Source organism: Eptatretus burgeri, chromosome 3 (assembly GCF_056783735.1).
Source record: "Eptatretus burgeri isolate ZD-2024b chromosome 3, Ebu_testis_v1, whole genome shotgun sequence".
In the NCBI taxonomy this organism is placed as follows: domain Eukaryota; kingdom Metazoa; phylum Chordata; class Myxini; order Myxiniformes; family Myxinidae; genus Eptatretus; species Eptatretus burgeri.
The window spans coordinates 142,774,545-142,791,465 of NC_140963.1; the positions used below are offsets into that span (position 1 = coordinate 142,774,545).

At 37.6% G+C, this 16,921-nt stretch overlaps 1 long non-coding RNA gene across 6 annotated transcripts in view; it reads right to left on the bottom strand.

The window, feature by feature from the left end:
• LOC147031188 (uncharacterized) overlaps positions 1 to 16,921 on the bottom strand; it is a 109,551-nt gene that overhangs the window by 81,660 nt on the left and 10,970 nt on the right. For 5 of the 6 annotated variants that reach the window (XR_015056720.1, XR_015056717.1, XR_015056719.1 and 2 more), the window contains exons 2-3: positions 5,849 to 5,977; positions 3,607 to 3,823 (exon numbers count right to left, since the gene is read on the bottom strand). This is a non-coding gene — a long non-coding RNA (uncharacterized LOC147031188). The remainder of the gene's footprint in view (positions 1 to 3,606; positions 3,824 to 5,848; positions 5,978 to 16,921) is intronic. The other variant, XR_015056716.1, reaches the window with a different exon arrangement.

Consider the following 16,921-nt stretch of genomic DNA (forward strand, 5'->3'; position numbering starts at 1 on the left):
AGGGGTTGTGAATGTGTAGCTGAGAAATAGTTCATTCCTTTATTGCATACGTGTTAGCATAAGAATGAGGTTGAAAACAAAAGGATTGTTAATGGGAATATGCATTGATATTCACAGAGACAGTCTGTCGTTTCCCCTCCCAATTTGTGTTTATAAAAACCGCTTCTTCCGAAACCCCTTTTTAATTTTTAACCCTGTGTTAATCTATCCTTTATGTGCTGTTGGGGATCGACTGAGGTACAAGTTTTGGGGCACCATTGCAGGGTCTTGAACACTCACAAGGGACTTAAGAAGGTTTGAGGTGGGACTCATCTTGAGTGGTGCCTGAAACACCAATGGGAAAGAGCAGGCAGAGCAGGCAGACCTGGGAAACGTCACAGGGCAGGGTGTCACCGACATTATAAAACCAATGGCGGACAGGAAGCGAACTGGTCTGGTCTGGGGTTTGTTGGGAGAAGACGTTTTTCAAGAAAGTTCATGTGAAGATGGAGCCGATATTCCAGCCAACTACATTTGCTCCTCATCCAGCCGCGGTAGTTTGAGCCAGCCCTCCTGCCAATACATGGGACCAAGGATTCTGTGCTGCCTGCCTGCCTGCGGTCATCCCAGTTCAGTGGTCATTCTGTGGAACTTGCTGTGGAACATGTGGCGCCCACATGGGACACTATTTGGTATTATTTTTTGTCAACATCTCTCTGGACTTTCTTCTGTGGAGTGACTGAGGCTCTAAAGACAGGCTATTTAAGGATTTGCCCCATTTATGAATTCCCAAGGTGTGTATTCCATTTATTGTAAACTAGCAAATACCACCAGTCACTTCGCTGACGGAAATACTAAGGGAGGGGGGGGAGGGTGGAGGGGGAAAGAGAGATGAGGGAGGGGGAGCGAAGAGGGGTGGAGGAGCAACGAGGGAGAGTAACGAGGGGTGGGGCAAGGAAAGGTAGCATGACGTGAGGGACGGGAAGGCAGACGTGCGGTGGAGCATTAATTATGATTCATATTATCTCATAAAAATGATTCTGCATGGAATAACAGTGAAGATCAAAACAAAATAATGTCTGAAATCCATTTTCTACCCCATATACTATAAACACTGCCTGGAGACAAACACCGCCCGGAAATAAACACCGCCCAGACACGTCCGGAGACAAACACTATGGACATGATCACTGTCCAGAATAATAACCTGGATACATCTGGGGGGTACACCTTGAGTAGCTTTCAACCTTGTTTTGGGTGAATTTCATTAAAGAAATGAAAAAAGCAACGATGCATTTTCGACATTTCAAGGAGATGCGCATAAACATTATTCTTTATAACAGCTGCCAATCATCGTGTGACAGGTGGAAAAAATTCTCTCTGTAATTTAGAAAATGTGTTGATATGGCAAACGGCTCAGAAATTGGGTTTTATCAAATATATTTTGCTTTGAAACTCAAAAAGAGAAACAACATAATCCTTTCTGAAGCAAACCGAACTCATATAAAATAACCAATTGCTTTAGAAACAGCCATGAGGACAACGGAAAAGGCAATCGCTCGAACGCTGCTGAGGTTAAAAGTTGAAACCTCCACCACCCATCATCATCATAAGATAAGGGATGAAACTTTGCCACCACGGCACCCGTAACCATGCATGCAGGCATGCACACACACACACACACACACACACACACACACACACACACACACACACACACACACACACACCTGTGGAGAGTTCCTTTACAGGTCCAAATCTACCCCTAGGTACCACGTTCGTGTGTGCTGTCTACCTACCTCCACCTTGTAACAACTGCCAACTGTACATCCTGATCGGGACACTAACTGTGCTGCTATCAAGTGTAGGGCACTCAGAAAGTGGCTTAGGCACTCAAAGAAGCACTCCAATTAAATGGTTGATAAGAAACGGCTGACTTGGCGAGCGATAGCAAGCTGATTGGTTTATCAATGGTTTATCAATTAAATGCACATACCCGCAAACAAAAAACAAAACATCACCTTCTGCACATTCCTTAATCTTTTTGTCACTCATTATAATCGTCCGGACAGTAGAAAAAGTTACGTTTAATGCTTTGCTTAAATGGAATAATTTGTTAAAATTTTCAGATTTCACTCCATATTTCAAGTTATGTAATCCACATGATCTGATCCTCCAAACTCAAATTTCGATTATATTCTTTAATTATTCCGTGAGAGTAGATCATGGAGAATCGCATCATAAAATGCGTGAAATCGCTCCAAGCTCCTCATTTGAAAACGATACCACTTACAAAAGTGAGGTATACACTGATTCGTAGGTATGTAGATGAGGAATTTGATGATAACAGTGAGTAAAATGAGAAAAAAATAAAACAAAACGTTTTGAGAAGATTATTATCGATAAACCATTGCGGTCTGTTCCAAATCAAGGCATTGTTGAGCAAGCTGAACAAAATGATGAATTGAGACACCAGCGACGGAGAGGGAGATGAACAATGATGCACCTTGATAAAGGGTATAATTAAATAAGGCCGTTAATTATCTTCAAAAGGGGTGTTTTAATTAACCCAAACACCCAATTTTCATTCATGCACCACCTTGGAGTTCTCTTTGTATGCATGCAAAGTTTGGGGACATTATGTTTCATAGTTTTGGAGTTATGGAGGACACACACACATACACACTGACATTTATTAGTATAGATAGAATTGTAATCACTGCATCCTTGTTTCCCCCCCTCTCTGTTTTCAATGCACACTTTTTCCTCACTTGGACTCTGGGTTGTTCAGACAGTCATGATCGCTGCATAAATAGCCGCATTGTTTTTTTTTTATCATCCTTTAGAGGACAATTGAGTTGGAGCGCATAACGCTCCATTAAATTCTCTCTCACGCTTGGTGTGGTGATCCACTCACACCACCATTTTGAGTAATTGGTGCAGAGAGAAGTCTGGTGTGCCACCTGATCTTCCATGAATGCTCCAAATTGAGCGAGATATCGGTGCAAATCGGCCCTTGATCTGGCTCGGAGCTTCTGGACCGATTGGTTGATGTGACCACCACAACAATACTTTCGTATTAGCATTTTTATATTTTATTTTTATTGAATATTTTTTACGACTATATTTCAAGAGCAATTTTATCACATGGCTTTTTTTTTTTTTTTACACTTAATATTTTTGTTATTTTGAAATTTTTAGAGTATTTTATTATATGAATATCTTTTATCAAGTATTTTTTACTTCCAGAAACACCTACTCTCTCCAGGAGTGGCTAGGATTTTGTGGGATGGTTGGGGGGAGTGGAGGGATGGTGGGGATGATGGGGCAGATTAATTTTGTGCCATGGCTAGTAATCCGACATCTCTTCAGCAGGGGTCATTAAACAATTTGCAGACGTGCAAATATAAAGTGATTTTTCTATTGGCATGAAATGACGTCATAAATTGAAGATGCGTTTCTGGGCAGAAATTTCTGGTCCGAGCATAACTCTCACTGAAGTTAAGACAGACAGTACTGTAAATATATACTAAAGATATAATAACTAAATAAATCAATAAAGAATGAAAATAAATGTTTAAATGAATAAATTATGGATGGTTTTTCGTAAATGCATACGGTACTCACTAAAATCTATGGTGCACAGTGAGTGTCCAGACGTGGGAGGTGTGGTTACTGAGCTGATGAGGCTGGCGTTGTTTCCTTGCTTGTTAAAGGCTTGTTGCTTTAGTTTGGCACAAAAATTCAATCACTGAAGGTCAGATGATACCTCTCACGAGTGCAGTACAGATTGCATGTGACTGAGGGTGAGAGAAGTGGTATTTTGTACGTTGTACCTCCATTCCTGTTGGAGGTACAATGACACAAAAAAAAAATTTCCTGCTGGAAATAAACATTAACTCCAAAATTGCTCGGTGAAAGTAGAAAATTGTTCAGCACTTTGACGAAGGCGTTAAGTCGAAAAAAACGTAAATAGATTTAGTATAAATTGAGGACTATGTGTTGTTCTTCTTTCGGCTGCTCCCGTTAGGGGTCGCCACAACAGATCATCCGTAATGATCCGCATACTGATTTGGCACAGGTTTTATGCCGGATGCCTGTCCTGACACAACCCTGGTCGCCTCTTCCGACACAGGGATAAGGATTGGGTTTCACCATGATTCCGGGCTGCCCTACACCCTCTCATAGCGTGGCCCAGCGCAGAGCGCCCGTCCTCAAGCGATCCTCCAACCCAAGCCTCCGAGTAGCCGGATTACAGGCGTACGCCACTATGCCCGGTAAATTAAGGACTATGTACAGATGATTTAAAAGATTGCTCTAAATGATGTTAATCTCATAACATCCTATATTCTAATTTATTTAAATTGTAAACCTCAAAATATCGTTCCTTTAACTAAAATATGAACCTTAACCTGCAAGCAATTGACTGCTTCCCCAACACTGACACACACACACACACACACACACACACACACACACACACACACACACACACACACACACACACACACACACACACACACACAGATATGAATACTTTTCTGAGTGTCTTTATTAGTTTGTTATAATATGACTTATTTAGGAGTATTTTGAAGTACTGTGCAGTATTTCAATTGAATATTTTATGAGTAGTTTATCAAGTTTTCTTTTTTATTGTACGAGTATTTATAACTATACGAGTCGTCATAATTCCTTGGAATAAATAATTTCTTTTGAATGTATTCCTCGGAATTTCAAAACGTCACCTCCAAGAACGTTTTCAACAGACCTTGTATCATGGAGTTAGGTAGTAAGCACTCCATATGTCGGGATGACACGGGGAAAAAGAAGGCCCCAGACAAATGTGTACAAAATGATACTCTGAAAAGCTACTACAGAGTGAAGTCATAAGCCTTTGAAAGCCATACATTTTATTCTTGAGCGTTTTCAGAACAACCAAGAGTGATAAAGCCGTCAGAATACCTCGCTGAAGAATCGAATCTAGAGATCGACAAACCGCTGAATTGTACTTCTCTCTTCAGCCAGTCTAGCACAACAACGGCTACACCGATTACAATGATTATAACAGATTACAATTGATTTTAAGATGATGCAAGTGACATTGTCTCTATTTTTTTTTTTTTTTTTTGTGGGATTGAGTTGGAAAAACATTTAAAAGATGTTATGATGGAAATCTGTACAAAGATTGTTGGAATCTTATTGTGGCGATTTTCGCTGAATTTTTCTACATAATTGTTTAACACATATCTTAATCATTTAAACGTCGAAACTGAAAAATCACCCAAACTACATCTTTACACTTACAAGTCAGATAAAGCATTTTTGTTCTTAAATGAAGAAAACATGTCAGGATGTAATCCTGCCTTGTTTGGTTCTTTTTTGAGGATTCCATCCCGACATGTTTTTTTCATTTTTTGAAAATGCTTTTTCTGACTTGAAACTGAAAATATATAGTTTGAGTGATTTTTTTTTCAGTTTAGATGGTAAAATGATTAAAATGTGTGCTAAACGAGTGTGGAGAAAAATTCAACAAAAGTGGTTGATCAGGTCAAAAAATGATACTTTTGTTCATTTCATTACTATTGACATTTTACATCAAGCTGCAGACTTGCTGATCACCCTCTTCGTTGGAAATCCAATCATTTTAAATAGAAAAGGTAAACAATCGTTTTATCGTCTTTGCAAATGTTCTTGTACATTATAGTTTACGAGAGCTAAAGTACTGTGACAGCACAACCAATCTCAAGCTGAATCCTCCCGACCTGATTGTCCTGATTTTCCCCACAATGCAAACCATCAGGTGCTTTATCAAGGTGTGCAGCAGGTATTAAATCTGTATTGTAATCACGAGGTAAAGGAGCTGTCTAACCTTCAATGTGGAATGGTCATCAGGGGTCAGAGGTTTACTGGAATGGTTACGAGGTTCCCATCACGTTGGCCCTTCACAATCAGCCGCAGGTAATGTCCTCAACGCGTGGAAGAGCAGGTGATGCCGGTGCTAAAAAAGCAGATGAAATTTGGATGAGAACGAGAATAACGTGACACCCATGAAATGGTGTATAAATACGAAGCCTGTTCTCCACAAACAATCTGTACTATCTGCTGGAGGCAAGATCCGAGCTGTGCTCATCAAGGATGGACTAACACCCTATTATAAATCAAATAAATGGTAATCAATCAATTATGATGTATCTATATTTACTGTCCCATTACTTTTGGTAAAAAATGTGAATATGCAGATACAAAACCCGAAGGTTATTTAATCGATGAGTGTGCAGCCGGCAGTCATGTGTAATCCAATCTCGAGTTCATTAAAAAAGCTAGAACACGAGCAACAGATGAAGCACACCAGAACGGCAATGTACACAACCCACCAAGTGGTGACTACATGGCTGTTATTCTCCCCCTTAAACCCTGCTTTACCATTTATATAGAATGGAGAGAGAATATTCGTGAAAGTCCCTCCCTTGAAAAACTGCTACTAATTGATACTACAATGTTCTACATTCAGAGGTAATCACAGATCTCCCGAATTCCCACGACTTTTCCGCACAGGTTAACGTGTAACCAGAACTCTAAGCAGTAACCAGAAATCTCCTGAATGCTCACAACCTTTCCACGTCGGTTAAAGTGTAACCGGAAATCAAACCAGTAACCAGAAATCTCCCAAACTCTCATGACCTTTCCATACAGGCTAAAGTGTAACCCAAAATCAAACCAGTAACCAGAAATCTTCCAGAAAGTAGTAACCAGAAATCTTCCAGAAAGTAGTAACCAGAAATCTTCCAGAAAGTAGTAACCAGAAATCTCCCAAACTCTCACAACCTTTCCATATAGGTTAAAGTGTAACCAGTAATCTCCCGAACTCTCACAACCTTTCCACATCGGTTAAAGTGTAACCAGAAATCAAACCAGTAACCAGAAATCTCCCAAATTTTCATGACCTTCCCACACAGGTTTATCATTATAACTTGTTACCTTTCTGCTCATCAACTTTTAGAATAAACACCTCGCCTCAACAATCATTATAGTCAATTTTAGTAAATAATTTATTACCTTTGCCACTGAAGGTGGAAGGAGGTTGTTTTCACCCTTGTCTGTTTGTTTGTCTGTTTGTGTGCAGGATATCTCAAAACGTTGTGGACAGATTCGTATGAAGCTTAGTGGAGAGATTGGGTGTGTTGACAAGGACGAACTGATTAGATTATGGTGAAGGTCTGGATCCGGATCCGGCTACGCGAATTTTTTAATTCTTAAAGCGATCCTTCACCAATGAGAGATGAGGCCAAAAATGATATATGGTGTGATGTTTCAAAAATGTATTTGGCCTGATATGTTCTATTGGATTAGGCATTGCGTGGGGGAGGTATGCATTCTACCGAGTGCCCTGCCAGTTCCATCTCGAATCATAGGCATACAAGTGTTAACATGGCACCGTACCAATACACCACCAAACAGTCACTTGTAAGCAATTTGTGACAAATACAAGAAATATTCTTATTAGTCTTTTCTTTCTTCCCCCTTCCCATCCTGCCAGTACTTCTTCACCAACCTTAAGAGACACCTTCGATGTATCACACGTCGTTTTATTCACAAAGTGTTTCTTTTCATTCACCGTTCTTTTGATACATCCCTTAATTTTTCTGGTCTACCCCAGTTATACGACTTCTTTTTAAACTTCTTTTTTTCCTCATTTTTGTTCGAATTTGTTTGCGAGTTATCGAACTGATCTTGTCGTTAAAAACTGTTTGTTTTTCATTCGTTCTTTGTCATACTGTGACAAAACGATGTATTTTTTTTTTTAATTCCATGGAGATGAACAACATAATGTGACCGGAGTGTTTAAGGAAATGAATAACCGAGCATTCTCCATCCAAGCTGCGTCATTGAAGAGCGGTGGAGGGGGTTTTCTGTTTTGTGTTTTTTCTGTGCATTTCAAGGTTTTGTTTATCTTTTCCTTTTTATTGGTTTTTTTTTTTAGGATGTTTAACTTTACTTTTCATTTTCAGATATGATTGCTACATGCGTGTATATGTATGTATGTCATGGAACACTATTATAATAATGATGATCTTAAAACAAAGGAAAGGATGTCGCCATCGAAAGAAATCCTCTGCTCGTGCTGATTTGTGCATGACATCGAAAGGTTCACCTGTTTCTTGTTTGTAAGGCATCTTGCTCTCCTTAGCCACCCTCCTTTCCCTTTTCCACTTTCCCTTTCCTCATAGTGTATTGAAGAAATACCTGCATTTTGCTGTGGTTTTACTCACAGTCTGCATGGACTTAGTTCGTAGCCCATTTGAGTGCCGCTCTTTCCTTGGGGCTATAACCCTGGTATCGCATCTTTTTCTTCTGGAATCTAAAGCTCTTAACAACAGCAGAAGGTCTGCTGCTCTCACATTGTAGACATGTCAGTTTCCTCTCAGTTTGTTTTTTTTTACCATCTTTCCTCTGGTCGAGCTCCCTCTGCTCTCTCAGTCTTCCAACCCTCCCTATTTACTCCAAGATGCACACTTTCTTTCAGTAACCCCCTCCTGGTTAAACTTCCAAAATCCAGGCTAACTCCACACCTCAGTTCCTGTTTTCTCTCATAATATGGGGAACCGCCTTCTTGAGGATGTTCACTCCCAATTTTCTCTCCAGGGCTCCAAGAAAGTGGTGCACCACCATCTCACGTTCTCCCCCACACATGTCTGCGATCTTTTGTACCACCATTAACCCTGCATATCCCAACCTTTTCATTTACAGGTTACTGTGTTCTCTCTCCTCATCTCTCCCCTGTTAGTTAAATTCCCTTATTGTTGTGCAGTGTTCAATTGTGGCCCAACTTCCCATTTGTTGCCTTTTTTATCCTCCATCGCCTCAACAAAAACGTTTTCTGGCCAACACCACAAGAAGGTGGGAATAATTGGGGCTGGTAAAGAAGTAATAGTCATAGTACTTGGAGTGAGCGAGTAAACTGGAATGAAATGGCTGAAGTTTTGTCAGGTGGAATTAGTCAAAGGTTCATACATATTCGTATCTAATCAATGTGGTTGTTGGTATAAAATCAGTTTACGTGTTCAGTGAACACACGAGTTCAGAACATGAACGATCCCAAAAGGCTCTCTAAACGATGTAACTGAAGATAGCTGAGTAAATTCACTTCATGGGATAGCAGGTTGATAATGTGAACGTTGCTAAGCAGCACAGGGCAACCATCGAGGAGCGGAGAATGGTTTTTTCTAAGCAATTCCATCCAATAATAAACTGCCACTGCACGCGAGACTCAGAAAGAAATTGATGCATCAAGGAATTCAATGAACATCGTTTTGTAAGCATACTTTTGACAGCTCCGTATCAAACACAACTTCATTCATTCGTTTCATATGCAGCCTGTGGCTGTTGCTTGCATCACTGTTAGGAGTGCGGCTGTTCCGCTGATGCAGTGCCCCCTGTAGGTTGTTGCAGGAATTTGGAATGTGTTCAGGGTGCCAGTGACAACTTGCCTACTCTTCGCGAAGGACACCATGGGATATTTAACGTCTACCAACTAATGTCGGTAGACGGGGACTCCCAGTTTAACGTCCATCTGAGGGATGGAACACACATCGATGAATCAATCACCCTACCTGTGAAACACTGGGATGCCAGTTTTTCACTGGATCACGATTCAAACACAGGCTAAACAAAATAGAGAGGCGTGTGTGTACCTCAAGGCCATCCAAACCCCTTCCCCCTCCTCTTCTCAAAAACAACTGGTTTCACGTCATTCAGTACTCACACCCCTCCTGACTCAAATATCTGCACCATCTGGGGCAAAACATTATGTCAGAGGTGCTTCCTTGTATCGTTTTCCAGTTTGAAAATAGCTTCTCAAAGGTGTGTTGTAAAAGCACTTATGAGACTTTTAATGGTTAATGATCGTTCCACATTACAGTTTAAATCCCTTTTCAATTGGGGCAAACTTTATGTGTCTTTATATCCCAACACGACCTTTTCATGGTGTTAATTGTTAACAGCAGGAAAGGTTGGTCTTGGGTTTGTTTAAACAACTTTACTAATACTGTAGAAGTAGATGAAATGTGTTATATAATAATTCTTCATGAAAATTTCCCTTTCACCTGTGTTTGTTTTTATTATATAATTATGAATACAAATTTCCCTTTATCCTGTGCTTGTGTTTATGAAACCATTATAAATTACCTGTGCTTGTGTTTATGAAACCATGATAAATTACCTGTGCTTGTTTTTATTATATAATTATTAATTAAAAAAAATTCCCTTTAACCCGTGATTGTTTTTATTATATAATTATTAATTAAAAAAAATTCCCTTTAACCCGTGATTGTTTTTATTATATAATTATTAATAAAAATATCCTTTTATACTGGTGCTTGTTTTTATTATACCATTATAAGTTACCTGTGCTTGTTTTTATTATACCATTATAAATTACCTGTGCTTGTTTTTATCATACCATTATAAATTACCTGTGCTTGTTTTTATTATACCATGATAAATTACCTGTGCTTGTTTTTATTATAACATTATAAATTACCTGTGCTTGTTTTTATCATACCATTATAAATTACCTGTGCTTGTTTTTATCATACCATAATAAATTACCTGTGCTTGTTTTTATTATACCATGATAAATTACCTGTGCTTGTTTTTATTATAACATTATAAATTACCTATGCTTGTTTTTATCATACCATTATAAATTACCTGTGCTTGTTTTTATCATACCATTATAAATTACCTGTGCTTGTTTTTATTACACCATTATAAATTACCTGTGCTTGTTTTTATTATAACATTATAAATTACCTGTGCTTGTTTTTATCATACCATTATAAATTACCAGTGCTTGTTTTTATTACACCATTATAAATTACCTGTGCTTGTTTTTATTATACCATTATAAATTTCCGGTGCTTGTTTTTATTATACCATTATAAATTACCTGTGCTTGTTTTTATCATACCATTATAAATTACCTGTGCTTGTTTTTATTATCCCATTATAAATTACCGGTGCTTGTTTTTATTATACCATTATAAATTACCTGTGCTTGTTTTTATTATACCATTATAAATTACCTGTGCTTGTTTTTATCATACCATTATAAATTACCTGTGCTTGTTTTTATTATACCATTATAAATTACCTGTGCTTGTTTCTATTATACCATTATAAATTACCTGTGCTTGTTTCTATTATACCATTATAAATTACCTGTGCTTGTTTCTATTATACCATTATAAATTACCTGTGCTTGTTTCTATTATACCATTATAAATTACCTATGATTGTTTTTATCATATCATTATACATTACCTGTGCTTGTTTCTATTATACCATTATATATTACCTATGATTGTTTTTATCATATCATTATAAATTACCTGTGCTTGTTTTTATCATACCATTATAAATTACCTGTGCTTGTTTTTATTATACCATTATAAATTACCTGTGCTTGTTTTTATTATACCATTATAAATTTCCGGTGCTTGTTTTTATTATACCATTATAAATTACCTTTGCTTGTTTTTATTATACCATTATAAATTACCTTTGCTTGTTTTTATTATACCATTATAAATTACCTGTGCTTGTTTTTATTATACCATTATAAATTACCTGTGCTTGTTTCTATTATACCATTATAAATTACCTGTGCTTGTTTTTATTATACCATTATAAATTACCTGTGCTTGTTTTTATTATACCATTATAAATTACCTGTGCTTGTTTTTATTATACCATTATAAATTACCTGTGCTTGTTTCTATTATACCATTATAAATTACCTGTGCTTGTTTTTATTATACCATTATAAATTACCTGTGCTTGTTTTTATCATACCATTATAAATTACCAGTGCTTGTTTTGATCACACCATTATAAATTACCTGTGCTTGTTTTTATCATACCATTATAAATTACCAGTGCTTATTTTTATTACACCATTATAAATTACCTGTGCTTGTTTTTATCATACCAATATAAATTACCAGTGCTTGTTTTTATCATACCAATATAAATTACCAGTGCTTGTTTTTATTACACCATTATAAATTACCTGTGCTTGTTTTTATTACACCATTATAAATTACATGTGCTTGTTTTTATTATACCATTATAAAGTACCTGTGCTTGTTTTTATTACACCATTATAAATTACCTGTGCTTGTTTTTATAATACCATTATAAATTACCGGTGCTTGTTTTTATTATACCATTATAAATTACCTGTGCTTGTTTTTATTACACCATTATAAATTACATGTGCTTGTTTTTATCATACCATTATAAATTACCTGTGCTTGTTTTTATTATACCATTATAAATTACCTGTGCTTGTTTTTATTATACCATTATAAATTACCTGTGCTTGTTTTTATTATACCATTATAAATTACCTGTGCTTGTTTTTATTATACCATTATAAATTACCTGTGCTTGTTTTTATCATACCATTATAAATTACCAGTGCTTATTTTTATCATACCATTATAAATTACCGGTGCTTGTTTTTATTATAACATTATAAATTACCTGTGCTTGTTTTTATTATACCATTATAAATTACCTGTGCTCGTTTTTATTAATAATTATTAATAAAAAAAATTCCCTTTAAACTCTGATTGTTATTATTTAATAATTATGAATTAAAAAAATTCCCTTTAACCCATGCTTGTTTTTATTATATTACTAGCTAAAGTAACCGGTAATACCCGGGAAATTTGCCTTATTTTCCTCACGCTAGTTCGACTGAGGCATCAGTTGTATGGAGAAAATTAGGAAGGCTTCTTTTATTCCTCAGATTTATGGAAGGAAGGCTTTATGCTGCCGTAATCCTCAGAGAGGTCATAGTTGAAGGCGGCCTTGAGCCACTCAATGTTTCTAGCACCAGTGGAAACTGTCCTTGATGTCCTGCCAAAACCCGGACCTAGAAAGCTGGAAAATGAGTTTTGTGCTTCTCTCACCCATCGTTGTGACACTCTATTTGCAGTTAGGCGACGTTCTCTCTCTGCAGCCGACTCTGCTTGCCTGGCTCGTTCATGAGCAGATATATCAGCAGTTAGCTGTTGCTGTGCACGTGCAGTTCGAGAATTCAAATAACAGGAGAATGTGTATGTTTAAAAAGTCAACGAATACAAACATTTTATATTTCAAAAAGCCATAGCGTTTTTAACCATGAAGCCTTTTGTTACGATTAATATGCCGGCGCACTATTCGAAAGCCTTTTTTTTTAAATATATTTTTTCATTTTTATGCAAAGCCACTCAGCGCATCCTGGAGCTGAATGTTAGTTCTATATGTGTGTAAAGTTTCATCAAGATCGGTTCACTGGTCCAGGAGCTTATTGGTTACAAACAAACAGACAGACAAACAGACAGGACTGCCATTTATATAGTAGATTATTAATTATTAATTAAAAAAATTCCCTTTAACCCAGGATTGTTTTTATTATACCATTATAAATTACCTGTGCTTGTTTTTATTACATAAATATCCATGAAAATTTCCCTTTAACCTGTGCTTGTTATAAAACCATTATAAATTACCTCTGCTTGGTTTTATTACATAAATACTCATGAAAATTTATCTTTAACCGATGCTTGTTATTATACCATCAGACATTACCTGTGATTGTTTTTATGATTTAATTATTGATAAAAAATTTCCCTTTATCCTGTGGTTGTTATTATTATACCATTATACATTACCTGTACTTGTTTTTATGACATAATTATTCATGAAAATTTCCCTTTATCCTGTGCTTGTTTTTATTGTACCATTATAAATACCTGTGCTTGTTTTTGTTACATAATTATTCATGAAAATTCCCCTTTATCCTGTGTTTGTTTTTATAGCATTATACATTACCTGTGATTGTTTTTATGATATAATTATTCATGAAAATTTCCCTTTAACCCATGTATGTTATTATACCATTATAAATTACCTATGATTGTATTTGTTATATAATTATTCATGAAAATTCCCCTTTATCCTGTCCTTGTGTTTATTATATTATTATTTTACCATTATAAATTACCTGTGCTTGTTTTTATTATACCATTATACATTACCTGCGATTGTTTTTATTATATAATTAGAAATAAAAATTTCCTTTATCCTGCACCATTATAAATTACCTGTGCTTGTTTTTATTACAGAATTATTCATTAAAATTTCCCTTTATCCTCGCTTGTTTTTATTATATTATTATTTTACCATCATACATTTCCTTTGCTTTTTATATTCGCAATAACGTAATATTTGCAATAACGTAATTATTCATGAAAATTTCCCTTTATCCGGTGATTGTTTTTATTATTATATTATTATTATTATTTTACCATTATAAATTACCTTGTGCTTGTTTTTATAATATAATTATTCATGAAAATTTCCCTTTAACCTATGCTTGTTATTATATCATTATATATTACCTGTGCTTGTTTTTATGATATAATTATTGATGAAAATTTCCCTTTATCCTGTGCTTGTTTTTATGATATAATTATTCATGAAAATTTCCCTTTAACCTGTGCTTGTTATTATACCATTATACATTACCTGTGCTTGTTTTTATTGTATAATTATTGATGAAAATTTCCCTTTATCCTGTGCTTGTTTTTATTATATAACTAGTCAAGGTAAGTGGCGTTCACTCCAATCCCTTCCCATCCCTCCTTCCACCCCTTCCCAACCCTCCTCCCACCACAACCTCATCCAGAGTCCCACCCATCCCTTCCCCTCCCTTCTCCCACCTCACCCTACCCTTCCCTTCCCTCCTCTCACTTCATTCCCTCACTCCTTCCACCACACCCCCTTCAATCCGGACTCCCACCCCACCCCTTTCCCTCCCTCCAGACTCCCACCCCACACCTTCCCCTTCCTCCGGACTTCTACCTCACCTCTTCCCCTTCCTCCGGACTTCTACCTCACCTCTTCCCCTCCCTCCGGACTTCCACCCCACCCCTTCCCCTCCCTCCGGACTCCCAACCCACCCCTTACCCTCCTTCCACCTTAAATGGGGGGAATGAAACTGAAATGGGGGTCAAAAACTACTGAACTGAAATGGAGGTCACAATAGTGGAACAAAAGCATTTAATTCAATTCAGTGACGTCAAACATAGCGATGCCTTTTCAGAACATTATTTTACACTTTTTTGCCTTTGAATTAGCAATGCACCAAAGCACGGGACTGAATTAACACGCACACGCACACATTCTCTTTTGTTTAGTTTTTTTACCCAGGAATTAACATGAACGTAGCGCAGGCAACTGAACTGCATACGTTATACCACGTTGCTCATTTGGCACTGCCTTGTCATAAAAAGACATGTGTGAACACCATGGGGACACACCGCAGGTCTCTCTCAAAATACCGCCCGACACTAGAAAATTCCACCTTTCGCTTTGCTGAATATGGGGAAGGAAGGATCTTCTTCTTCTTCTTTTTAAGTTTAATGATGGCTTTTTTTTTCAGAGGGAATTTTAAAAATAGATGGTTCAAATCTTTGGATTTCCAACAAGTATCACAGGTCCCGGTAGAGTTACACCCTTTCCTATGGAGGTATGGATTAAGATGACATTGCAGAATGAGGAATGACAGCCTTGCTTAAATAAATGCACTTGGTTATAAGAATCACTAATTTCTTTAAATTTTCGAATTTCACTCCAGATTTCGACACTTATTTAGTCCATGACATCCGATCCTTAGATCCAAAGCCAGATTTTGATTATATACTATAATTAGTCCATGGTAAGTCATCGTGGTTCCAAGGCGAGGCATTTTTCAGCAAGCGGAACAAAATAGTAGCTTAAGAACACAGCGATGTGAAACAAGGCTGATGACCAAGATGGCATGCCACCATTTTGGTGAGGCTTATTTTGTTTTTTTTGTGATCAGCACCTCATAAATTATCTTCACAAAGGTCTTTAAATTTACCCAAACACAATTTTCATTCCGGCACTCCCTTGGAGTTCTCTTGGTATGCATGCAAAGTTTTGGGCCACTTCAGGTTTCATGGTTTTGGAGTTATGGAGGGGACACACACACTGACACTGACACTGACTAACACACCAACAATGACACTGAAACTGAGATTGATAAACGAACACATACACACTGACATTTATTATGTAGCCTGGTGTTGGCGCAGTGGTTCGGGCAGTGGCTTGGGATCCAAAAGGTCCTGAGTTCAAGCCCCATTGGGCCACTGAATTAATACACCAGGGGGTTGACTCAGCCTGTCATCCTTCCGAGGTTGGCGAAGTGAGTACCAGTGTACTGGGCCGGTGTATACCCCGGTTAAAATAGGTGTACCATATCCCTGTGTCGTAAGAGGCGACCAAGGTTGCGTCAGGAAGGGCATCCGGCGTAAAACATGTGCCAAATCACTATGCGGATCATACGGATGATCCGCTGTGGCGACCCCTAACGGGAGCAGCCGAAAGAAGAATAAGAAGACACACTGACATTTATTATTATTATTATTATTATTATTATTATAGACTAGCAAATACCACCCATCGCTTTGCTGACAGGAATACTAAGAGAGGGGTGGAGAGAGAAGGGTGGGAGGGAAAAAGAGTGGGAAGGGGAGACAGTGAGGGTGGGGGTGGGAGGGGAAAAAAAGAAAGGGGGGAGGGAGAGAGCGATTCCTCACCACACATTACTATACACTGCGGGAGGGAGGGGTGTGAGGAAAGGGGTGCGAGCGAGAGAGACAGAGGTGTGGGAGGAGAGTGCTGCACTTTATTAGGAGGGTGGAGTGAGGATGGGATAGAAAGAGAGGGGGGGAGGAGGGTGTAAAAAAAGAAAGTTGAGGGGGGGAGGTGGGGTTAGCGAAGAGAATGATATATTATGCTTAATGACCGTACACACACACACACACACACACACACACACACACACACACACACACACACACAC